General features: G+C 41.5%; 1 pseudogene; it reads left to right on the top strand.

Moving 5' to 3' along the window:
• The first annotated feature begins 10,077 nt into the window (after window positions 1-10,077).
• LOC101121284 (patched domain-containing protein 3-like) overlaps window positions 10,078-25,449 on the top strand; it is a 51,691-nt pseudogene continuing 36,319 nt past the window's right edge.

Raw genomic sequence — 25,449 nt, 5'->3', positions numbered from 1 at the left:
CACATCCATGGAGGACAAGAGTCACAAAATGGAGATTTGAATCATTAGCAGAACTGGCGACATGATGAGATTTGATTTTCCCGGCTATGTAGAACACATCATCCCCTTACTGAACACTCATTTATGGCTATCTGCTGTTCTTGCTACCTTAGTTCCTTGGTGGATAGATTGACTACAGATTCGTACAAGAACAGCTTCGTGCTGTCCAGCTTGAAGTCACAAGCTGGTTTAGAAGGCTCAGAGCACTCCTGGATCCGGTCCCACTGGAGGTCACATTCTCCTCTCCCTACTCCGTGGTCCAGACATATCATCCCTGACCTTGGGTGGCAGCACTCAGCCTTCACCTGTTCTGCTTGAGCCTTGGCCCTTCTGCAGCTCCTCCCTCCGTCCCCTGCAACCCTCCCTCCCTCGAAACCCTCCTTCTGTTGGCTTTGCTCTGCCTCTCACCCTTTCCCAGAGCCACCTGTGGCCGCTGCCTTGGGTTTGTCTTCCCTCCCGCTCCCGTTCCACCCCCCTTCACTGGATCCTTGAAGCACTCACACATCACAAGGTAGGGGAAGACAGGCGGGGTTTCATAAACACCCAGAAAGATCTTACTTGGATGTTTCTTTTATGGTGTCTCAAATGCACCCATTGATTTGGGGTGGGTGGTGGTGAAGGGGAGATTCTGCTGGTTGTTCTGACCCCTGCAGAAAACATCTTTCAGCCTGGCAAAAGATGGATATTTTTTCCCATCTCCAAAGTCTGTCACATGGAAGCTTTAAAAATAAATTGGATGTCAGAATGCTGAGTATTTGATATGCTTACCAAGTGCCATGTTCTGTGTTTATTTACTTCTCACAGCAAGCTCGTAAAACACGATTTATTATTCCTATTTTATGGTGAAGGGAATGTTCTGAGAGAGATTAAGCAAGCGGTCTGTGGTGTTTCGCTGTAAATCTTTCTTTCCCCAGATCATGGAAGGCAGTACGTTGTAAATTCATAAAACCAGTCTCCTGGCCTTCCTCCCATCCTGCCCCCACATTCCAGCCACAGAATCCTGGTCTGGAAGGATCCCAGGACCAAAAGCCTCATTAATAATTTACATATCAGATGGGTATCACACTGCAGCTTCTCTTGCATATCAAAAGGAAAGTTTGAATGGCCAAGGAGAATACAAATGAGCAAGACAGCCTTCTCATTATCAGATGGAAGTTTTTTTTAATGCATCCTGCAAAGTTTTTAATTATGAAACATTCCAAGCATGCAGACCACCTCTGTTCTGCCTACGTGCATGTACACACGCACACGCGCACACACACACACCCCTACACACCATCATGGTGACCACCAGAGGTAACCGCTATCTGGAAGATGCCATGTACATTACCCGAACATGAACATGAACATGCTGTTGTGCTTTCCAACACGCACACGCACGTTTGGGGGATTTATCCTCACTGAACATATAAATCCACATATTTATTCATTTTATCCTTGAATAGTAATAGTGATGATTATGATTTTTAGTGCTCTCTGCCAATCAGGCTGCGCTTCAGTATTTTGTGTATATTGTCTCATTTAATCCTGACAATGGTGCCATGAGGGAAACACCAATACTACATTCTCCAGGGGAAGAAGCTGGAGGTAGATGGTTAAGTGGGTCCTTGGAGGTCACAGCCTTGACCATTGATTCATCAGGATCTGACCAGAGCCCAAGACCCTAGCCTGCAGGCCATTCTGCCTGCTCTACCGACAGCCTCAAGCTCCCCGGTATAGACACAAGTGGATTTAGGGAGACTTTTAAAGGGAGGAGAGAACCCAGATTGGCAGCCTGGGTTCCCCTTCTCAGCTGTTCCATCCAGCACACACCTAGCAGACAGCTTTACTCCTTTTTTTAAATTGAAGTATTGTTGCTGTACAATCTTATGTAAGTTACAGGTATACAATGTTGTGATTCGCAACTTTTAAAGGTTGTGCTCCGTTTATAGTTGTTCCTGCGCTGTACACTGTACCCTTATAGCTCATATTACACCTGAGCATTTGCACCTCTTCCTTCCCACCTCTATGTTGCCCCACTTCCCTCTCCCCACTGTGATCACTAAGTTTGCCCTCTATATCTAGTGTTTCATTCACTAGTTAGCTGCATGTTCTAGATTCCACATGTAAATGAGATCATACAGTATTTGTCTTTCTCTGCTGACATTTCACTTAGCCTCGTGTCCTCCAAGTCCACCCAGGTTGCTGCAAATGGCAAAATGTTGTTCTTTTTTATGACCAAGTACTATCTCATTGAGGCAGCATTACTCTTAAATGAAAAAACAAGGGCTACTAAAACTGCAAAACAAAGGTTGAAGGGAGACATGCATGCTTAGCCATCAGCCGTATTTTGGTGGAATTTTCTTTTCTTTTAATCTGAAATCATGTGCAAAAGGGATACTGAGACTAGAAGATATAGCAAGAGTCGGGACAGAGGAAGCCCTGCTCTGGGGGTCTGTGTGCACCCTGGTAAAGGGCACAACACGACGACCACAGTTACTTTAGAAAGTTATCATCCTTTCAGTACATGTGCCAGGCTGGCCTTCTTCCTTGACAAAAATATCTCTTCCACCCCCATAAAGTGCATGAGATTCCACCAATAGAAATCCTTCCAGGTCATGAAATGTTTTAGGTCATTAAGGGTTCCTCTAACAACCTTCAAATATCCCTCTGTATGAAATATGGGACGTGTTTTTCTACCCTTTGGGCTTTTGTGAAGATCACATAAATAACTCATCAAAGGTGCCAAGCGCAAGTGCCTGTCACATTCATGGATGCTCAATACATTTTGATTCCTTTTCTTATTTTTGAATACAGGAACTCCTAGGGGGAAAAAAAATAAAACCCACTCTCAAACGACACCTGGGAAGGGAGCATGATTGAGAGGGGGTGGGGCTGAGTTACTTGGCAGAACAGTGTTGCCTGAGAAGGGAGGAGTCTAGGATGGGAAAGTCCCATTCATCTTCAGGATTGTTGCCCAGGGCAGACCTGACCTGAAAACCCATCCTTAAGCCACAGGGCAGACCTGACCTGAAAACCCATCCTTGAGCCAGGGTACCCTTGAGGGTCATGTGAATCCCTCAGTGGGGTTTTCAAAACACAGAAGTCTGTGCCTACCCCCAAGCATTTCTGGTTCAAGACGAAGGGATGGGGCCTGGGGATCTGCGTTACACACAAGTTCCCAAGGGATACTGATGCTGCTGGCTTGGGACCACACTGAATCTCCTTCCCATAACTCAGAGATTCTCTGTAGGCTTTCCCTGGATTTTCCTTAGAAGCAATTCACTCTGACAGAGAGACAAAAGATAATTTCAGGCAACCAGAGTGAGTCAAAAGCAGATCTCAGTGATAGGAACAAGCCAAGATACACCCAAAGATTTCATGTGATGTATTCTCTTAATATGAAAACTTGGCACACAGATTTTTATTTTTAGATTTTAGGCTGGATGGGCAAATTCCCCTCCCTTATGTGTTTGAGCCTATCACTCTCTTCCTACGTTTATTTTTCGATGGGAACGTTTTCTGAGCAGACAGCTCACTTTCTGAGGGCTCTCAGGTATTAGAGGGCCTGGTCTTCTCATCTGACACAGCTCTTCTGGGGTCTGTCCTGGGCATCAGGCCTTCTTTGTACTGTACCTGCATCATTTCAGAACTGGACTCTATTTCAATCTTCTCAGTTTATACAAGCAAAGTCACCGGCAAGAACACTGAGAAAGAACCAGGTGGCAGTACACAAAGCCCCAGAAGTGACGTCTGGAGAGGACGCAGGTTTGAGCTCAGCCTGTGCCACTCTTCATCAACCTTCATTAAGCTTCAGACAACCAGACCCGGGGCATACACCAACCCCCGCCAACCTCAACTTTCCTTTCTATATGGAATGGATATCAAAATACTTGCTGCCCCATAGAAAACAAACTTTGAATTATTGGAAAGTGTAGGGGTCAGCTATTGTCATCAGAGGAGGGGAGGCTGTTGCAGAATGGAAAACACTGTAACCCTAGACGTTCTACAGGCATCTCAAGAATTAGGCAAAAAGGTGTTCCTTTTTATAAAGAGAGGAATGAATAAAGCTAGAAAGAAAGATGTGGGGAAGTGGGGTGAAAGGGACATGTAATGGGGACAGCAGATCAGAGAACTGTTCTCCCTAAGGACAGGGCTAGAGTCTCTGAGCCCTGAAGACCACCTCCTGCCTCTCTTTTCTTACTGTTGTTCCCATTTCTCTTTTTCTTCTCACCTCTTAAAATAAATTCTTCCTGGAAAAGAAAAGTCACACTAGTTCCGAGTCACTCTGGCAGAAACAGGTTTGAAATATTAACTTGAATCATGCAAATAAATCAAATTTATTTATTACCCAGCTGAGTTGGGAGACATATATATATATATATATATATATATATATATATATATATATCTGTTTCTTTCCTTATTTCTACATCTGTCATGTCTGTGGTTTCACGGTACAATGAAAGCCCTGAGAATATGCTTAGAAGGTGTAGTCTCTCCCTTGGTTGCCCTGAGTGAATACAGAGCCGTATTCACTGTGGTGTATCTTCCTGCCAATTGAGGCTAATAAATAAAACTTGTCACTTTCACTCCATAACCCAGAATTACTCAAATATGTCCTTGTCAAAATAAACTATGTTGAACAAGCTCTGGTTTTTAAAAAAAAACTGTATTTTTTTCCCCTTTAATCAAGAAGAATTTCCCTTCTGGAACATTGAACAGCAGCAGTACAATCAGAACCAACACAGAGAGGCACTTACCTTTCATGCAGCTCCTTGGGTCCCTCTCAAGTCCCCTCTCCTGGAGCCTGATCATTTCTCTGTGATCAGGTCAGAATTTTTGTGAGTTTGACTAAAGTCTTATGAGATCCAGAGCTCAAGGAAAAAAGATGAAATGACCTTCTTTAAAAGCCACACGTTAAAACAAGGGTTAGTGTGAATGTCTCATGATTAGACCTGGTAATGTTTGGGTGTAAACATCAAAAAGCAATGTGACCAATACATCATATTTGTTTTCACTGAGCTTCTGGAGTACGTGTTACTCTAATTTTGTTTAGCCAGACATTGAAAGCAGAGTCAGTAGGTTATGTCACAGACAACATGACTTCAGTGCAAAGTGGATGAAGTATAAAGCTTTTGTGCAAAGTGGATGAGGAGAATAGATACATGTACATGTCTGGCTGAGTCCCTTCACTCTGCCTGAAACCATCACAACGTTGTTAATTGGCTATGCATGCATGCTATGTCGCTTCAGTCATGTCTGACACCTTGCGACCCTCCAGGCTCCTCTCTTCATGGGATTCTCCAGGCAAGAATACCAGAGTGGGTTGCCATGCCCTTCTCCAGGGGATCCTCTCGACCAAGGGCTCGAACTTGTGTCTCTATGTCTCCTACATTGCACTCAGTTTCTTTACTATCTGAGTTGCCGGGTCTCCCACATGACTGCTATGTCTGTCCTAAATTGGATATAGGAAGCTGTGGATAATAGGACTTCATAAAAGTCAACTCAATTGATTTAATGGGAAAGGGTGAGATATTAGTGGTTATTGGATGTCTCAGGGAGAGTCTTCAAATGTAGGAATGTACTAAGTTCACTCTGGAAAAGTCATGCTAAACCAAGGCAAGAGGGCAGTTTGCCTCTTCTTGTTCCACTCTCAAGCATTCCGAACTGTCGGGAAGACAGTGTGATATCCTGCAAGGGAAATGCCCCTTGACAAGTCCAAATTTAGACACCAAATTTATGCTCAGAAAGAGGCCGTTCCTAATATCTATTTTCTCTGAGAATGTTAAGAAAGAGATGTCTTCTGGCAAAGCAACACCAGTCCTGCACACACGAAGGCTAGACATCTTTGAGGACACAACGCTGATGAGAGAGAGAGACCTAGAACTCAACTTAATATGGGATATCACATTTGTAGGGTAAAACCAGGTCATCCACCCAGTGTAGGCTAAAGAAGGAACTACAGTGAGAAGGTTCTGGGACAGGGAGTCCAAATGGAGTAAAGAATCTGAGGCAATGAATGTATGTAACCCACAAGAAGCGCTTACTCACATTCATGGCACCTCTGAACTTTAGAAGTAAAAGTACCTTGAAGGTTACAGAATTGTGATGCTAGTCCATGGTATCCCATTTTGGGTCAAACACCAGTCTAGATATTGCTTGTAAAGACACTTTAAGCCATGATAAGATTTAAATCGGTGGGCTCTGAGTAAAGCAGGCTCCCCTCCGCAGTGTGGAGGGACCTCATCCAATCAGTTCAGTCACTCAGTCATGTCTGACTCTTTGCAACCCCATGGACTGCAGCATGTCAGGCTTCCCTGTCCATCACCAGCTCCTGGAACTTGCTCAAACTCGTGTCCATCGATTCATTGATGCCATCCAACCATCTCATCCTCTGTCGTCCCCTTTCTCTCTTGCCTTCAATCTTTCCCAGCATCAGGGTTTTATCCAATGAGTCAGTTCTTCGCATCAGGTGGCCAAAGTATCCATCCAATCAGGGAAAAGCCTTAATAGAAGAGAATGAGGTCCCCTGAGGAAGAAGGCATTGCACCTCTGGAATGCCTTCAGATTCATACCACAGCATCAAAATTTCCCTGCTCCACAACCATATGAATCAATTTTTGCAATAAGTCTTTCAGCCTCTCTCTCTCTCTTTGTCTGCCTCTATCTCTCTCTCTCTCTGCCCCTGTTTCTCTGTCACTCAGTCTGTTTCTTTCTGTTTGTCTCTCTGTGTGTGTATGTTTACACATTCTATTGCTTGTTTCTCTGGAGGAATTAAGTCTAACAACCGGAAGGTTAATATGATTATATCTATCGGTTCAGTCGCTCAGTTGTGTCCAACTCTTTGTGACCCTGTGGACTATAGCCCACAAGGTTCCTCTGTCCATGGAATTCTCCAGGCAAGAATACTGGAGTGGGTTGCCATTCCCTTCTCTGGGGGATCTTCTCAACCCAGGGATGGAACCCAGGTACCCTGAATTGCAAACCGATGGTTTACCATCTGAGCTCTAGTTTGCTCAGATTCACATCTATTGAGCCAGTGATGCTATCTAACCAATTTATCCTCTGCTGCCCCCTTTTCCTCCTGTCTTCAAACTTTCCCAGCATCAGGGTCTTTTCCAATGAGTCAGCTCTTCACATCAGGTGGCCAAAGTATTGGAGCTTCAGTTTCAGCATCAGTCCTTCCAGTGAATATTCAGGACTGACTGTCTATCTAACAAATGAGAAAACTGGGGGCGGGGGAGGTCCAGCGGCTCCTCAAGGGCCACCTAGTTAGCTTGGCAGCATGCCTGGGGTGTGGGTCTCTGAGCTGTATGTTCTCTTTCCACTGTGTAACTCTCAAGAGCCTCACACTGGAATAAGAGAGTTGTATGGTTTAAAATGGCAATGACAACCCTGTATGCAAGACAGGAAAAAAGACACAGATGTGTATAATGGACTTTTGGACTCAGAGGGAGAGGGAGAGGGTGGGATGATTTGGGAGAATGGCATTCTAACATGTATACTATCATGTAAGAACTGAATCGCCAGTCTATGTCTGACGCAGGATACAGCATGCTTGGGGCTGGTGCATGGGGATGACCCAGAGAGATCTTATGGGGAGGGAGGTGGGAGGGGGGTTCATGTTTGGGAATGCATGTAAGAATTAAAGATTTTAAAATTTAAAAAATAAAAAACTAAAAAAAAAAATTAAAAAAAAAATTAAAATTAAAAAAAATCATATGATAAAAACCCTACTTGGTATTGTAGCTTTTCAGTAATTAAGAAGTTGGGGTATCAACACGAGACCCGTGGAAGCATAGCTGAAGCCCTGAGAAAGAGCCTAGAATTTTTAAGAACTTAGGATACAGTAACGGAGAAGGCAATGGCAACCCACTCTAGTACTCTTGCCTGGAAAATCCCATGGGGGGAGGAGCCTGGTAGGCTGCAGTCCGTGGGGTTGCACAGAGTCGGACACAACTGAGCGACTTCACTTTCACTTTTCACTTTCATGCATTGGAGAAGGAAATGGCAACCCACTCCAGTGTTCTTGCCTGGAGAATCCCAGGGACGGGGGAGCCTAACGGGCTGCTGTCTATGGGATCGCACCGAGTCGGACACGACTGAAGCGACTCAGCAGCAGCAGCAGCAGGATACGGTAAAGGAAGCACCAGCAAAACAGAGACAAATAGATGATTCACAGCTGGCATTTAGAAGTTGACGGTTTGAAAGAGAAAATTAAGTTAGTTCTTTGTGTCACATCTTACACAAATTATATCCTGGATGTGATATGAGTTAATACAAAATTAAATAAATCATAAATGACTCTGAAGGAAAATATTTCTTTCATCCAGGCAAAAGAGCTGCTTTTTTCAGTCTATAAGTAAGGCAAGATATCAAAAAGAAAAAAATCCTCTAGATCTGATAAATTAAGAAATTCAATTTCTATCCATTTCAAAGCTAAAATGAAAAGGTAAAAATCCTTAAATGGTTATCGATCTTTTCAAATTTTCTATATGAGTTAACTGAAAATTCATGTTCTCATATAAAATTGCCATTTCACTTACAGTTTCAAGTAATTAGCACAGAGTTATACACAGTTTTCTCTAAACATTTTCAATGTTTGTATTTCTCATCTTGTGATTATTTTACAGACTCAAGTGTATGTATTATTTTATAATAAAGATAGCATCAGATCAGTTGAGAAAAGAAAAATGATTAGAAAATAAAACTTTGATCAAGATAAAACTGATTTATGTTGAAAGCAAATATCTTAAATATATGGTGAATATGCACTTACACATTCTAGTTGAAAAACATAAAATATATTTAACTCGACAGATTTTATATGATAAACTTAAAATCTCATGCATTGTTATAAACAAAATTTTAAAATAAGCAACAATGGTGAAAATATATATTTATATATATATTTGCAAAGGGCTAAACTCCTTATTATATAAAGAATTTGTTCAAAGAAATATGAAAAATATTCTGGCACACTCACTAAAAAAAAGAACGAAAGATATGAATGAGAAATCCATAGAAGAAAAAATTATGATGGCCAATAAGTACATCTTTAAATATTCTGTTCTAGGTTAAAATGTTCACATCAGAAATAAGCAACTGAGATCTCATTTTCTATCTAGGAAAAATGGAAAAGAATAATAATATGCCACTTAGGAAGCAATATACATTCCCATACACTACCCAAAAGCATGTAAATTAGTATAAATTTCTGAAGGAATATGTGATAACCTGCATCAAAATCTTTGACTTAGCCATTTCAGTTTTACAATTTATCCTAGGGAAATCAGCTATGGTTGCAAAGGTAATGCACAGGGACATTTCAAAATGCTGTTTTTAACAGAAAAAAGAATGGGATCAACATAAATACTAAACAATGGGAAAATGGATAAGCAAATTATGACTTATCACAAAGATGGAAACCTGCAGTTGAGTTGTAAAAAAAAAAATCACACTTTAATAGCATCTGTGCATGTACCTGGACTCTTCTCAGAGCCTCACCCCTGACCTTAGACTCACTCTTCCAGACAGATTCCCTGCATAAGCCCTAGCACAGGTTCTCTTTCGAGGATATAATCCCAGCTGAGAAAATTGTATGTCATTTCCCCTCAAGAATGCGGGCTTCATGGCTCTCCAGAAATTCACTTGTCATCTTCAAAAAAGACCCGCATTAAAGCACCTCCATTAGATGGCTTTGTACCTAAAACCCTAGTTTAGGCAGACTCTGCCTTATTTCTGACTGAGTTTTTAGGTGGCATCAGTTCATCTTACTTTTTTTTTTTTGCCATAAAATTCCTCCTCTTTATTCTACATGACATCTAATACTTTCTTAATTACATAGCTATTGAGTGACTGCTCTGGGCTAGCCGGGCCCATTAGCTGGAGCCAGCAACTGAAATATCAGAGGAAGCCTTTTAAGCCCCGAGTAAATGGGAAATTGCCGTTCAGGAAAATAATCCATTGTGACCTATGCAATAAGGCAGCAGGAACTTGCCAGGTCAAATCATCCACAGTTTACCCTCCTATTTGTGGAGGAGGTGCAGTGCAGCCATGAAGGCTTTGGAAGTCTCCAGCCATGCATCCACTTTGCAGAGCGAGAGTAGAGTAAAGGCCACGGCCAGCCGTGATGAGGCTTCCATCTTGAAGTTTCCTCGGGAGACCTCAGAGTGGCTGATCAAATGTCAGCAAGACATAAGATCTGGATTTATTTTTACTGTCACAGTGATGGATTTTTGCTTCTCTTTCCAGTGGCCTTTATTATCAAGAGCACAAACCCAATTTGAGAGAGGCAGCAAGGCCTTGAACTTGGAATGATTGACATCAACCCAACGTGCTTTCTCCCATTAGTGAGTTTCCTAGAACACTGACCTTACCATGAATCACACCATTGTCTGCCCTTCCCTCCTATTTGAACCCTGGATGTTCCAGTATTGACTGGTAAATTCTCTGGCCACAGAGAAACCACTCAGCCTAGCACACATTTACCTAACGAACACAAAGCACAGGGATTCAACAGGCCAGGAGCTGTTCTCAGCCCTTCGCCATTGTCAGCTCACTCAGTCCTAACAACTCCTTGTTAGGTAGACTTTATAGGTTCCACCATCTGGGGTTAGTGGGTAGTTTATTTCCTTATATCTTGTTCAAATGTCACACCCAGCTGCAGATTTGCTTCCCTGCTGCTAGTCTCTCCATTTTCTCCACCATTCATTCTGTTTCCAGAATGTTCTTCTGGCCCCCAAACCGTCAGTAGCCCCTCTCCCCCAACTGCCTATACAATAAAAGTTATATTTTATGAGCCTGGTTTAGAAAACCTCCTGTCTCCCTCCCCATCACATTCACTGCCATAAATCAGCTTCCCTACACTCAGCTGCAATAAATTATTCAGCATCCCTCTGAAAAAGCCAGCCCTGTAATATCAACATGCCTTTTCTTTCTCTCTTGGGATGGATTTCCCGGGAAACAGACTCTGAGGCAGAGATCTGCAGGCAAGACGTCCCCTGGAGAGTTCTCTCAAGGACATTTGTAAGGGAGTGTATTCACTATTTATTACGTAGGAAATTACCCCAAACTCTGCAGCTTAAAGCAATGAACATTTATTGTCTCATACAGTTTCTGTGGGTTAGGGATTCAGGAAACCTTAGAAGTGTGGTTTTGGCTTTTACAAGGATTCATCAAGCTGTCCATTGGTGGATCCACTCTGAAGCTCATTGCCTTCCCAGTGCTTGGAAGATGGCAGCTGGCCTCCTTGAAAGAGTGTAAGAGTGAGGGAGGGATGGGGTATACCTGAGGCTGAACCAATCTTCCCATAAGCTAAGCCACGGTACAATGCTCCATGCATGGCTTCTGTGAATCTGTGAGTCCCGAGTCTTGTCCACACACAAAAGAAGGGGAATTCAGAACCACGTTTTGAGGGAAGAAATGCCAAACAGTTTCTGAACAAACCTTGAAAGCCGCTGCAGAGAATGAGGGAAACAGGCATGGGCAAAAGGAGAGGTTAAATGGATTCAGTCTGAACAGAGACTCAGCTGACCCTAGAAGATGTTCTGAAGCTTAGATGGTCCTTCAGAAATATCACGAGTGGAGGGTAAGAAGGCAGCTTTTTTATGCTTGCCTCTCCCAGTCATGGCTGCAGATTGGTCCCTGGAGGGGTTTGCCAAAGTCTACCTAGTGACTTTGTCACACTATGTAGACTACATACTATCTTTTGCCCCAAAGACTCCTCTGATGCCTTAGGATTTGATGGGCCAAGCAGCAGGACTGTTTATGTCAGAGTCTAGACCTACTGCAGAGTCCTTTCCTCTTCTGCCATTGACTCCACACTGGCAGTCTCCCATGTCATCTAGAAAATGGATCAGAAACACATGATGTGTTGGACATGCTACTCTAGAATCTGAAAAGTCCTACCAGGAATCGTGCTTCCTTCTTAGTGATCAAAGTTTTGCGAAGACCCAATAATTTGCATAGAATATCCTCCATGTTCCCAGCCCACTGTACCCCTACAATGTCGCTGATGTAGGAGGACCTGAATCCTTTGTAGGGTTTACCCGTTCATCTGGAACACATGACTCTTACCAAGACCTCTGTACTCTTGCCCATCCTTGTTGATTTAGTCCAACCAACATACAGGATGTCCAGATGGTAATAACTAGACCACTTTCTCTGGAATTCTGCCATGTTTTAAATTATATTCTAGGCCTGGTCCTTGGATTTGTACTGCCTTCCAGCTGCAGGATATGACATTTCCTTCACACAAAGGCAAGGAAGTCCTCTGACTTTCACATTTGGCCTTAAATCTATGATTAATCACTCCTGACCTTTTATTAAATTTTTCCAACAAATCACTTGTACTTAGCAAGAGGCACCCAATTCCATAGTCATTGTAATTACTACTTCCCCTGTGTCTCTCAAATGCCTGACATGTCTCACCTGCCACAGCTCTCTGATGTACAGAATCACACTGCAGGTGGCCAAGGAGAACACAGACTCTTATTTTTCAATTTATTTACTTTTAATTGAAAGATAATTTATTCACAGTATTGTGTTGGTTTTTACCAAATATCAACATGAATCAGCCATAGGTTTACCCATGTCTCTTCCTTCTTCCTCTCTTCCACCTCCCTCCCCATCCCACCGGTCTAGGCTGTTACCGAGCCCTCATTTGAGTTCCTTGAGTCATACAACAAACCCCCATTGGCTATGTATTTTACATATGGTAATGTATGTTTCCATGTTACTCTCTCCATGTATCCCGCCCTCTCCTTCATTCCCATACCACCTCTGCAGCCATATCCATGAGTTTGTTCTCTATGTCTGAAGAACACAGACTCCTATGGGGAAAGATTTGGGGGCCTCTTCTCCACTGCAGCCTAGCTCTTAGAACACAGCTTGGCATTCCGTCCTCCCTCAAGGTGTGCGTGTGTGCTTAGTCATCCAGTCAAGTCATACTCTTTGTGGCCCCATGGACTGTAACCTGTCAGGTTCCTTTGTCCATGAAATTTTTCAGGCAACAATGCTGGAGTGGGTTGCCATTTCCTTCTCCAGGGGATCTTCCCAACCCAGGGGTCAAACCACGTCTCCTGTGTCACCTGCATTGCAGGCAGATTCTTTACCCACTGAGCCATGCAAATCTGTGGATATCTTCACTGACTGTGACATCACACACTCCTGGTATCCCGTCTAGATTATGCTATTGTATCTTTCTGAAATATTCCTATTCAGCCACTAAATATGGTCTCTCTCTCCTCTTTCTAATACTTCCAGTCATTCTAAGCATCGAAGTACTTCTCATTTCTTTCTCCTTCCAGAAAGTGTTGACCTCTATCCTTCTGTGATAGTAAAATACCACATATATCATTCTTTTATGGTTTCTCATAAGATACCTTGTGTCTTACCTTGATTCTCCCAGGACAGACACCAAGACAGGACTGGCTGCAGTTAGCTTCTATTCCAGAAGGATAGTGACAAAAAGGGGAGAAAGAAATAGAGAAAAAAGAAAAGCCAAGTGAGTGCATTAATAAGTTAGTTATTTCCATGGGAAATCTGAACTCCATTCAGCTGGGAACTTTCTGAGATACTGTGTCCAGGACACCTCAGAATCAACTCCACAGAGGCTGGGGCGCTGGAGGGGCTGAGGCATTGTCTGCCACCTTCTACACTTTAGAGTCTGAAAGTCACCCCAAGGGCATTCATTCCCTTGCTTCTCAGACTACAACATAACTAGTATTTAATTTTTTAAGTGAATAAAGCTCATATACCTAGAAGTTAAAAATAATTCTGCTTACAATTTTTTTTGCATCAAAAAGAAAATTAAAGTTATTGAATATCTGGAAAAGTAACAGTAAAATCATTTGTCTACTATATAAATAAATGTGACTATGGATATAAGTATATATATGATTTTTATATATCAGAAAATATAGGATTCGGCCAAACCAAAGCTTAGAGGAAACTTTATAGTCATACACCTAAATGAAGAAAAACAAGAAAACCAATTAGATAGAGAGTTAGAAAAAATGCAACACTAAGGAAATCAGAAAAAGAAATTAATAAAATTGAAATTCATTAATAAGTTAGAAAATATAAGAATAAGTAGAAAAACTTTAAAGTAGATTTTCTTGGAGGGGAACACAGTAAAGTAGTTCCCTCCATCCAGGAAAAAAAAAACAACACACACAAGAATGCATAAATAGTCAAAATAAGAAACAAGGCCAGGTAAATAATACAAATGAAAAAAAATTTAAAAACTAATAAAAGATAGCTTTTTTCAATCCTAAAATTTTTTAATGTAGGGGAAATGGCACCTTTCTAGAAAATAGAAATTATCAATAGTGACCCAACAGTGACCCCAAAAGAACTATAAAAATCTAAAGAGACTAAAAATCCTGGAAACAATTGAGAAAAATCTCAAAAAGTGATGTCCTTTCTAACTCAAAAAATTGAAGTTCTGAGCTTTTTCACAGAGGCATTCTATCAAATCATTAAAAAATAGATACCTCAGCGTGTACTTATATTGTTTCAAATCTACTTGCAAATAACAATGATGCCAAAACCCTATACATAAATCCTAGTAAAATCTTGCACTGTAGAAGCTGGAAGCACATTTTAAGAGTAACAGGATATGGAGAAGTGGTGCATGTTTTAGGTATTCAAGGATGTTTCAATATTAGGAGATCTATTATTATATTTCAACATATTAATAGATTCAAAGAAAATATGACTCTCTCTGAGTCTGAAAAGCATTTATTAAAATTCTGTATTTATTCTTAGTAAACAAACAGTCCCTTAGTTAAATAAGACTAGAAAACTACATTCTTAATACTATGTGTCTCCTGCAAACATTGAGACTTCCTGTTTAGTGGGGAAATAATAAAGTGTGGTGCTGGAGAAGACTCTACTTTAGAGTCCCTTGGACTGCAAGGAGATCAAACCAGTCAGTCCTAAAGGAAATCAATTCTGAATATTCATTGGAAGGACTGATGCTGAAACGCCAATTCTTTGGCTACCTGGTGTGAAGAACTGAATCACTGGAAAAGACCCTGATGCTGGGAAAGACTGAGGACAGAGCAGAATGAAAAGTGGTTGACAGAAGATGTTATGGTTGGATGGCATCACCAACACAATGGATACGAGCTTGAACAAACTCTGGGAGATAGCAAAGGACAGGAAAGACTGGCGTGCTGCAGTCCACATGATCACAGAGTCAGACACAACTTAGCGACTGAACAACAACATCAATAAAGTGTGACTAGACGAGGATGTGCACAATTACTGCTGTTATTTAATATTATTCTGGAGGTCCTAGTCATTACATTTAGTGGGAGAAAGAAATAATAGGTGTTTTAAAAGATGGAGAGGAGATGGTGAAATTATTATGAATTATGTATTATATACTGTATATCTTGGGAAACTCAAGACAATAAACTGAAAAGTTGTTAGAACCAGAATTCAGCAAGCTGCCTGGGTACATAAATATACAGAAATCAATACTCAGTCTTATATAAACAATTACCAAATGGAAAATAAGAGGAATAAAAGAGAATTTAGGAGAAAAAATAAATTGAAATACTAATAAATATAGATTATAGAAAAAGCATGCAGTATACGAAAGTAAACAACAAAAAATGTATAGGATTTACATGGAAAAAACAGTAAAATGCCACATGAGAACATGAAAAAAATGCATGCCCTGTTTTGTGATAGAAAGGATCAGTAATAATTTTAATTAATTAAAAATATACAGAAAGATTTTTTTAAAAGAACGAAGTCTAAATTATTTAAAACTGCTTCTAAAGTTTGAATGAAAAAAAAAAAAGTAAAAATAGCCAGAATGTGAATGAAGGGGAACTATCCCAAGGAGATATAAGAACATACTATTTATAGGTGCAAGACAGCCCTCAAATGCAAGACCACAGTGAAACAGAAAAATGTTACAAAGTAAACCTAAATTTTACTGATAAAGACAATACTGCGTGTCAGAGATGGGAGAAATGAATTATCTATGAATGGTACAAAACATCCAAGCAGCTTCCGGGTAAGATATGTGTTTGTGTCTCTGCCTGTGCTAAATCAATTTTGGACAGATTAAAAAACAAAACCAAACATAAAAGCAGAAACAAAGTCCCCAAAGCACTAAGCTAAAACATGGGACATTTTTCCTAACCTGGAAGTGCAGAAAGTCCTTTTAAGCATAAAGAAAGAAAAGAAGGAAACAGGAAAGGAGTGTTAGGAGGAGGGAAGGATGGAGGAAGTTCAGCATCACAAAAACATTCTTTAAAAAGCCAAAGTGCAAATGACAATCTCTGAAAAATAAAAGCAGCCACCCATATCACAAGAACTATCTTCCTAAATATGTAAAGAAATCTCCAAAATCAAGTAGGTAAGTGAGCAAGACCTCACAGAAAAGATGAAGGGACATGAACCAAAAAAACCTCATAGAGAAGGTAGAGAAGGGACATGAAACCAAGAACTTAAGGAACAGTGAAGTCCCTAAATCACATGAAATTATGTTCAACATCATTTCCAATAGGAGAGGCACAAATTCACATGCCATGAAATTTCATTTTCTCAAATATCAGATTGGACAATTCATCACGTTTGATAACAGGCTTAGGGAGGATTTGGAGGAGCTGGCCTGCTGGAGGTCATGCAAATGAAAACATCTAATGAGGTCCTGCTGCCTCTACTAGAAGTCAATGGCACACACCCATTGACTCAGAAAATCACAGCTAAAAATTTATCTTTAGATATTTTACAGATATGAGAAATGATGTGTGCAAGGATATTAATTGTAGGACTGCTTGTAATAGTGAAACAACCTGAGTGATTATCAGCAGAGGCAGGTTCAACAAATGACAGTTGAGCTGCATGGTGGAAAGTTACACCCCTTCATTAGGAAGAATAAGCCAGGTCTGTATATTACTGTGTAATAGTACCTCTAAGACCTAGCGTCAGTCGACACAATCAAGATGCATGGCAGTATGTGCCATTCGGAAAATATTCATATAGGTAAAGTATGTCTAGAACTAGAACAGAACTGGGTGCATACTCAGTTGGGTCCCACTCTATGTGACCACATGTTCTGTAGCCCCCCAGGATCCCTCTTGCCATGGAATTTTCCAGGCAAGAACACTGGAGTGGGTTGTCGTTTCCTACTCCAGGAGATCTTCCTGACCCAGGGATCGAAACTGCATCTCTTGTATCTCTTGCATTGGCAGCGGATTCTTTACCACCGGTGTTAAGAATATATAAAATTTAGCTGTGAGAATACATAAGAAACCTCCAACAGTGTTTACATCTGGGAAAGGGAACAGGACTGGGAAATAGTTATACTCTCCCCTGTATAACATTTTACACTTTTTATATTTTGTCGTGTTTTAGCTATCCAGAATGTTTTTTAATTAAACAAACAAAAAACTAAATTAACCTCAAACTGTTTGATGATGTGGCTTTCTTCTAAGTAGGAATGTGGCTGCTGGTGTCAAGCAGAGAGTGGAGGGTGTAAGTCAGTCAGTGTCACTGTTCTTCTCCAAACTAGATGGATGTTTCATAAAGGCAACACATCTCAAGCTGAGAAGACCCTTTTGTTTACTTGCTTCTGAATTGAAAACGATGCCTTCAAGTATCGCTCTAACTGTAAACACCATCAGCAGCTCTAAAAATATTTTCTGAGTAAATGCCACTTGTACCTTCTGGCATTTACTCAAGGCATCTTTTAAAGCAGCTGGGAATCTTGTTAGCAAGGCTCTGGATTAGGGAGCAATAGAATAAAAGAGCAAAGTAAATGGAGGCTCAAATTCTGGAAACAGCACAAAGGAGAAAAATCAGCTTCCAAGAGAGGCCATGATAGAGTTCTTATTGAGCATTAGAGATGGACAAGGGGCTTCCTAGGTGGCGCCAGTGGTAAAGAACCTGCCTGCCAATGCAGGAAACATTAGAGATGCAGGTTCAATCCCTGGGTTAGGAAGATCCCCTGGAGGAGGGCATAGCAACTCACTCAAGCATTCTTGCCTGGAGAATTCCATGGATTCTCCACTATCCCCTTTTCATAAGATAAAAACAAAAGTGACTAGAATATTACACAGGGCAAGAGAAAAAAAACTTTACCACAATTTTAAGTATTTCACACACACACATACATAAAATCTTTTGGAGCAAGGAAGAAGAGTTGAGACAAATAATCCTGAAGGCATACAACCCAGCAGTTATCGAATCCAAGGTGCCCTGACCATTGGGGCCCAGTGCACCAGGAAAGTGGTAGTGTTGTTTAGAAGAAGAATTCAGTGCAGAATTAACCAGACTGTATTCAGAAGAGAAACAGGTGAGCTGCTGACAGTCTCAGCCTCTCCTTCCAAATACACACACCTCTGCATCATAAGCATCTTCCTCTTTAAAAATCAGCAGCCCTGCATGGATGAACCTAGAGCCTGTTATACAGAGTGAAGTAAGTCAGAAAGAGGAAAAACAAATATCACATATTAACGCATATGTATGAATCTAGAAAAATGGTATCGATGACCCTATGTTCAGGGAAGGAATGGAGACGCAGATGTAGAGACTGGACTTGCGAAGACGGTGGCGGAGGGAGAGAGAGGAATGAGTGGAGAAAGCAGCATCAGCGAGTATAAAAACACGACCACGTGTGAAACAGACAGCTCGTGGGAAGCTGCCGTATAACACAGCGAACCCAGTCTGTCCCTCTGTGATGACCTTCAGGAGTGGGATGGGGGGAGGGAAGGGAGGCTCAAAAAGAAGAAGGTGTATGTTTAAGTATGGCTGATTCAAGTTGCTGTATGGCAGAAACCGACACAGCACTCTAAAATAAAAAAATAATAATTTTAAAAAATTTTTTAAAAATTTTTTCATTTTTAAAAATGAAAAAATAATTTAAATTTTTTAAAATTAAAAATCAACAGCCCAAATTCCCACATGATTGGATCCAGGAGCCATTTTAAGAATGAGCTTGTCACCAAAGCCTTTTATCCACTGCTCCACCCAAGCTGATTTCTCCTGTTGGTTTCTAATACTTTTATGGTCATGCATGAGTGCTCAATCAGATGCTACTTTCTGTGTGAATTATCATCTTTAGGGGATTAGAAGATGTTCGATAAAAGAGATAGCCTTATGCTTCATCTAAATTGAATGGTTACTCCATAGACATATCCATTCACCTTGCAGAAGACTCAAAAATGTTACATTATACTTTTTCTTTGAAAATTATAAAACAAAAACCAAATACCACAGTTTCCTGAAGACTTTATGAGAAGTGAAACACTAAAGGTAGCTGAGGTGGGTAAGAGGTATGAGTGCCCTCACATTCTCTAAAGTTCTCTTGATGAATTCATTAAACTATAGCTCCTATACATAAATGGGCTGTATTGGTCCCAGAGACAAAATGCTGGGACTTTTCTGGTGGTCTAGTGGTTAAGACTCTGCCCTTTCAATGCAGGGGTGAAGTGAATGTCAATCAGTCGTGTCTGACTCTTTGTGACCCCAAGGACTGTACAGTCCATGGAATTCTCCCAGGCCAGACTACTGGAGTGGGTAGCCATTCACTTCTCCAGGGGATCTTCCCAACCCAGGGATTGAGCCCAGGTCTCCTGCATTGCAGTTGGATTCTTTACCAGCTGAGCCACCAGGGAAGCCCTCAAAGCAGGAGACATGAGTTCAATACCTGGTTGGGGAACTAAGGTCCCACAGGTCTCAGCCAAAAAAAAAAGAAAAAGAAAAAGTACTCATTTAAATGACCTGGAGTCCCTTGAATACATGGAACTTTGCTAACTATTTTCTAGGCATCAGATCTTCTCATTCTCAAAATGCCTTGAAAGGTAGATGTTATTAAAAGTCCCATGTAATCTATGAATAAACGAAGGCAGGGAGAGTTTACATCATGGTGTGAACCTTTTTTAGAACTTTGGTTATCCAGTGTCTCTGCAATCTCCCTAAGTTTAGGAAAATCTGTTGTATGAATTCAGATGGGAGACTACCTCACCACCCATCAGTAAAGACTGATCATTTCTATGCAAGGACCCTGGCATGCTTACTTAGCTTTCCTTAATAGAAAATATATATATATATGTATATATATATATATTGAATTCGTAAATAACCATGATAGCTTTCTAATGGGATTACTTTCAGGTGCCTAGTTAAGCATGCAACAACTTTCAGATCCTTGGAATTGGATTAGGAAAGAACTATCTCATTTCTTGTTTTATGTTAATTTTCATTCAGTGCTTCCTTGTTAACTTCCAAGATTATTATTTTTTTTCCCCCCACAACTGGGATGTCAAAGAAAGCAATGTGACACAACCTAATGCTGAAACTGCTAAGAACCTGAAGTTCGTAGTTTGTGGTATGTCCAGCAGATGTCACTGTATTTCCCTTGACTGTTAAAAATAAAATAATACATGTAAATCTGACTGTTCTGCTGTTCACCTTAAGCTTATACAGTGATGGATGCCAATTACATCTCAATAAAGCTGTGGAAAATAACCCTCAGCACCTCTGTGAGTTGGATTTGATGCCACAGGCACCTGAGTACTCATCCAAAGATCCATGGACCCAGAGGAAAATCATTCATATAGAGGCAGCGGTCCACACCAGTGCCCTGGGGATGGCAAAATGGCAGTGAGAAGCAAGCGTGAGACCAGCAAGGACTGACATTTAACGTGACCACTCTGGCTTCTGTGCTAAGAGCAGGGTGCGGTGGGGCGGTGGGTCGAGGGCAGAGGCAGGAGGACTGAACAGGGGCTAGTGCAATAATCCAGATGAGAGATGATGGTGCCTCACATCAGAGTGGGAGCAGGAACAAAGAGCAGAGGTGAGATTCTGCACATATTTTAAATATGGAATGAGGAGAATTTCCCAAAGGATTAAAAGTAGAATGTGAGAAAAAGGAAGAATGAGTTTTCATTGAAATGTAATTCACCCAAGTTTATTTTGCTAGTAAGCGGTGGGGCCAGATTGGAGAAAGACGGCATCAGTCATCAAAGGAAAGACTTGCTTTTTAGCACTAGATGTGTCACGCTATATCCCCTTAACTATAAATGGCTAAATTTTAGGGTGAAATTCCCCAAAGAGATGTTTATTATTGTAACATTCTTGTAACAAGTTACTGTCACTTTGCAGACTTCAGCAGGCATGGGTGCATGCTAAGTCCCTTCAGTCATGTCCAACTCTTTGCAACCCTACAGACTATAGCCCACCAAGCTCCTCTGTCCATAAGATTCTCCAGGCGAGAATACTGGAGTAGGTTGCCATTTCCTCCTCTAGGGGACCTTCCTGACCCAGGGCTTGAACCCTTGTCTCTTGCGTCTCCTGCATTGGCAGGGGGAGTCTTTACCACTAATGCCAGCTGGGAAGGCTTTAGAGATATGATGAAATGATTTGAGATATGCCTAAAGTTCTATACATACCTGTATACCTCCAATCATTTTAGAGCTAGGGCTACGATATCTAAACTAGCATGGGACTTAAAAGAAATTCATATATCAATGAAATATCCGCTTTGCTACTTTTTACATTTGCAATAACATAGGAATTTGTTACTTCCTAAGATTTTACCTCAGACTTCTTTTTGTTATTCTGATGACCTGATTATCTGTCCTATTTACTTGATGGCAGAATAATGAAGGGGAAAAAGAAAGAAACCCTCAGTTCAGTTCAGTCGCTCAGTCGTGTCCGACTCTTTGCGACCCCATGAACCACAGAACGCCAGGCCTCCCTGTCCATCACCAACTCCCAGAGTCTACCCAAACCCATGTCCATTAAGTCAGTGATGCCATCCAACCGTCTCATCCTCTAGTTGATTGTTAAAATAATTGAAATATGGCTTGAAACATTAGTTCTATTTCTTTCTTTACATATGAAGCATCTTTAATTCTCATGAGATGTCCTACCAGAAAATCTCAAAAGAGAAAAGAAGACGTCTCTGTATCTCTATTACTCCCTTTGGTTATTAAAAAGTAAATGCTGTCAGATGAGTGAAAGAATAAATATATAAATAAACAAATGTTTGTGGGTTCCACGCAAGGTGGTATTTCCTTTGCGTATGTATCCTCCACATTCACATAACAGAACCAGGGACATCACAGGCACCTTCTACAGCAACTGTTATTTTGTGCTACAAACATTTGTCTAAAACTTTGAGAACTGGAAAATGAAAGCGAGTATTTTAGCTTGAACAAACACCCCCAAAGAACAGGATTGGTGTGACTCATGCATGTGTGTGAAGTCGCTTCAGTCATGTCTGACTCTGCCACCCTATGGACTGTAGCCCACCAGGCTCCTCTGTCCACAGGATTCTCCAGGCAAGAATCCTGGGGTGGGTTGCCACGCCCTTCTCCAAGGGATCTTCCCGACCCAGGGACCGAACCCATGTCTCTTATGTCTCCTGCATTGGCAGGCAGGTTCTCTATCACTAAGGCCACCTGGGACTCAGGACCTGTAAATAAGGTCATATCAACAGAATGTGCCAGAGGATGCAGAGGTCAGTGGAAGCTGGCAGAACTGGTCAGAGGATGAGATTGGGAGACGCCCACACACAGCTCTCTGTTTTGAAGACGGTGAAGATTCACCAGATGTTTTGGGGTTAGAAAAGGGGCATCAAGCCATATCAGTTTTAGAAGAGCAACTGTGATGAAATAGTAAACAGACAGACTGGAGAATGGACCTACTTACACCAGAAAGTGCTACAGTAGCTCAAGAGAGACATAAGTAAAGGTGCAAAGGTGAGCAGAGGTCTAGTGTATGACAGGAAAGGAAAATGCACTTCCAAAGAAGACTTGGGAGACTCCACTTCTCAGTTCGTGCCCAACAAAGAAATGCTCTGTTTCCTTCAGAAGACACATTCATAAGAACCCCAGCCAGAAATCCACCCAAATGCTAGTCAATGTCTGAAAAACAGAACTGGAAACTAAACTGTGGTATATTAAACAAAAGGACACTCTACAGCTGCTACAGGTACCAGTGATTTAAGCAGCCGATTAAACATAATGTTGAGGGAAAAAAAGCCAGACTCCGTAAAGCATATGCTATACAATTCCACCCGGAAAGAGTTCAAAAGCAGGCAAAACCAATGACCCAGTTTCATTCCATTTTACTCCACTTAATGTTCTGTGGTGACCTGAATGAGAAGGAAGTCCAAAAGGGAGGGGACATTTGTATAGGGGCTTCCCAGGTGCCACTAGTGATAAAGAATCCCCCTGCCAATGCGGGAGCTGCTGGAGACGTGGGTTCAGTCCTGGGTTGGGAGGATTCCCTGGAGAAGGAAATGGCAGCCCACTCCAGTATTCTTGCCTGGAGAATCCCATGAACAGAGGAGCCTGGAGGGCTACCCTCCGCAGGGTCACAGTGAGTTTGACACAACTGAGCACAGATGAGAGATATGTGTATGCATGGCTGATCCACTTTGCTGTAGAGTAGAAACCAACACAACATTGAAAAGCAACTATACTCCAATAAAAATTAATTTTTTAGAAAAAGCAGGCAAAACCAATCTATGGGGTTAGAAGTCAGGGGAGTGGTAGCCCTTGGGAGAGGGGTAGCAGTTAGGATGAGGGAATATGGTGTTTTCTGGGGTGACTGTTAATGTTTTGTTTCTTCATCTCAGAGCTAGACAGGCATGTTCATTAACAGTGCTTGTATTCAACACCATGTGTCAGAGTTTCTAAACAGCCTCAGTGATAAATGAGTCCAACACGATGATTTTCTATAACACAATAATAGTGACTTTCCATCTCCATCCTTCACTGGCAAGCATTAAGTGCCAGGTCTTCCAGCTTGATCCTCAGCTGGGCTGAGAAAAACCCTGTGGCCAGAGAAAACTCTTGGGCAGAGAGTAATGAATGATTGCAGGAAGAGGCCATCAGAATACCCAGAAAGATGCGTATCCAGAGCTAAATATAATAGTATATAATGAGGAACTTGAGTCTGAATTATCCCTAGCATTTATAACCCAGGAGTTAGTCTCTATAATCAAATAAATATGGCCACAAATTCTCAGATACTCCTTTCATGCAGAGGTCAGTTCTCACTCTTTTCCCTTTCAGACTGGGCTGCCCTTGGTGTGTTGCTTGACCAATGCTGGAATGTGGTAGAACTGATGTTCTGGGACTGAGGGCTGAGCTTTCATGTGTGAATGCTTTCAGCTATGACTCATGATATTTGATCCTCACTCCAGAAGCTCTAAATCACCATGGAAGAAACCTGACTGTCCTGAGACTGCCTTTGGGGCTATGCCATGTGTTGGCGTTCCATTCCAGAGTCCCAGCGGAGCTCAGCCCTCCAGTGGCCCCAGCCAAGATGCATGAGTGAGGCCACCTTGGACCCTCCAGACTAGCCCTTCTGCTAGATGGGTACAAGTGACTACAGACAATGCCACATGGCACAGAACTACCCAGATGCACCTATCCTGAAGTATCTAAGGAATTATAAGATATAATAGACAGTTAATTGCTTTAAGCCAATGAAGACTGGGATTATTTCTCTCATGTGTGCATGCTAAGTCATTTCAGTTGTGTCCGACTCTTTGCGATGCCATGGACTGTAGCCCACCAGGCTCCTCTGTCCATGGGATTCTCTGGCAAGAATCCTGGAGTGGGTTGCCATGCCCCCTCCAGCAGATCTTCCTGAATCAGTGATTAAACCCACGTCTCCTCCATCTCCTGCATTGGCAGGCAGGTTCTTTACCGCTAGCGCTACCTGGGAAGCCTGGGATTGTTTCTTACATAGAATTAAATCATTGGAACCATCGAGACCGTGAATGCTGGTCTATGGCATGTGGGACCACACAGCACTATTGGATTCATTTAGAATAAACCAGCTTCAAAAATTTTCCTTTCCAACTTCAATTCCATTCTTTATTATCTGAGAAGAAGGAAAGGTTGTAGCTCAATTTTTCTTGCTTTTGAAAGCAGTGAACACTAGCCCCACACTGTCATCAAGCTCCCATTTGGGAGAATAATTTATGGTCATTTTTTTCTGCTGTTACGCTTTGGGTTGGTTTTTTTACTTAACAGATTGGCTTCCATGGAGTCAGTTTCATATTTCCTTTCTGTGACTCATTTAATAAAAATCTAGGAAGGAGTACACAGAAATATTTTGCCTGGTTCACAATCACTCATTCACTGTGGCTTCCTGAGTCATCACTCATTTAACTTCACATACAAATATCATAAAACTTTCTATTAGTCAGCACCCAGTGTGCCTGAGTGCAAGGAAGAAGGCTCCTTACTCCTCCATCCATTCAAAAGAGTTACAAGTTCTCTTCCTTTTCACATTCGCAGAGTGTAGGTAATTTTCCATTTGCAGACAGAAGCACTCCCTTGAGAGTGAAGAGGGTTTCTAACTTATTTTCCACTCCTCTTGCTACATTTGACATAAAGGGAGGAGGAGCAACAGCAATGACAATAAAACTAAGATGCT

This window comes from Ovis aries, chromosome 13 (genome assembly GCF_016772045.2).
Source record: "Ovis aries strain OAR_USU_Benz2616 breed Rambouillet chromosome 13, ARS-UI_Ramb_v3.0, whole genome shotgun sequence".
NCBI lineage: Eukaryota > Metazoa > Chordata > Mammalia > Artiodactyla > Bovidae > Ovis > Ovis aries.
The sequence above is the reverse complement of the archived record's forward strand: the minus strand, read 5'-3'. Positions and strand labels throughout refer to the sequence as shown.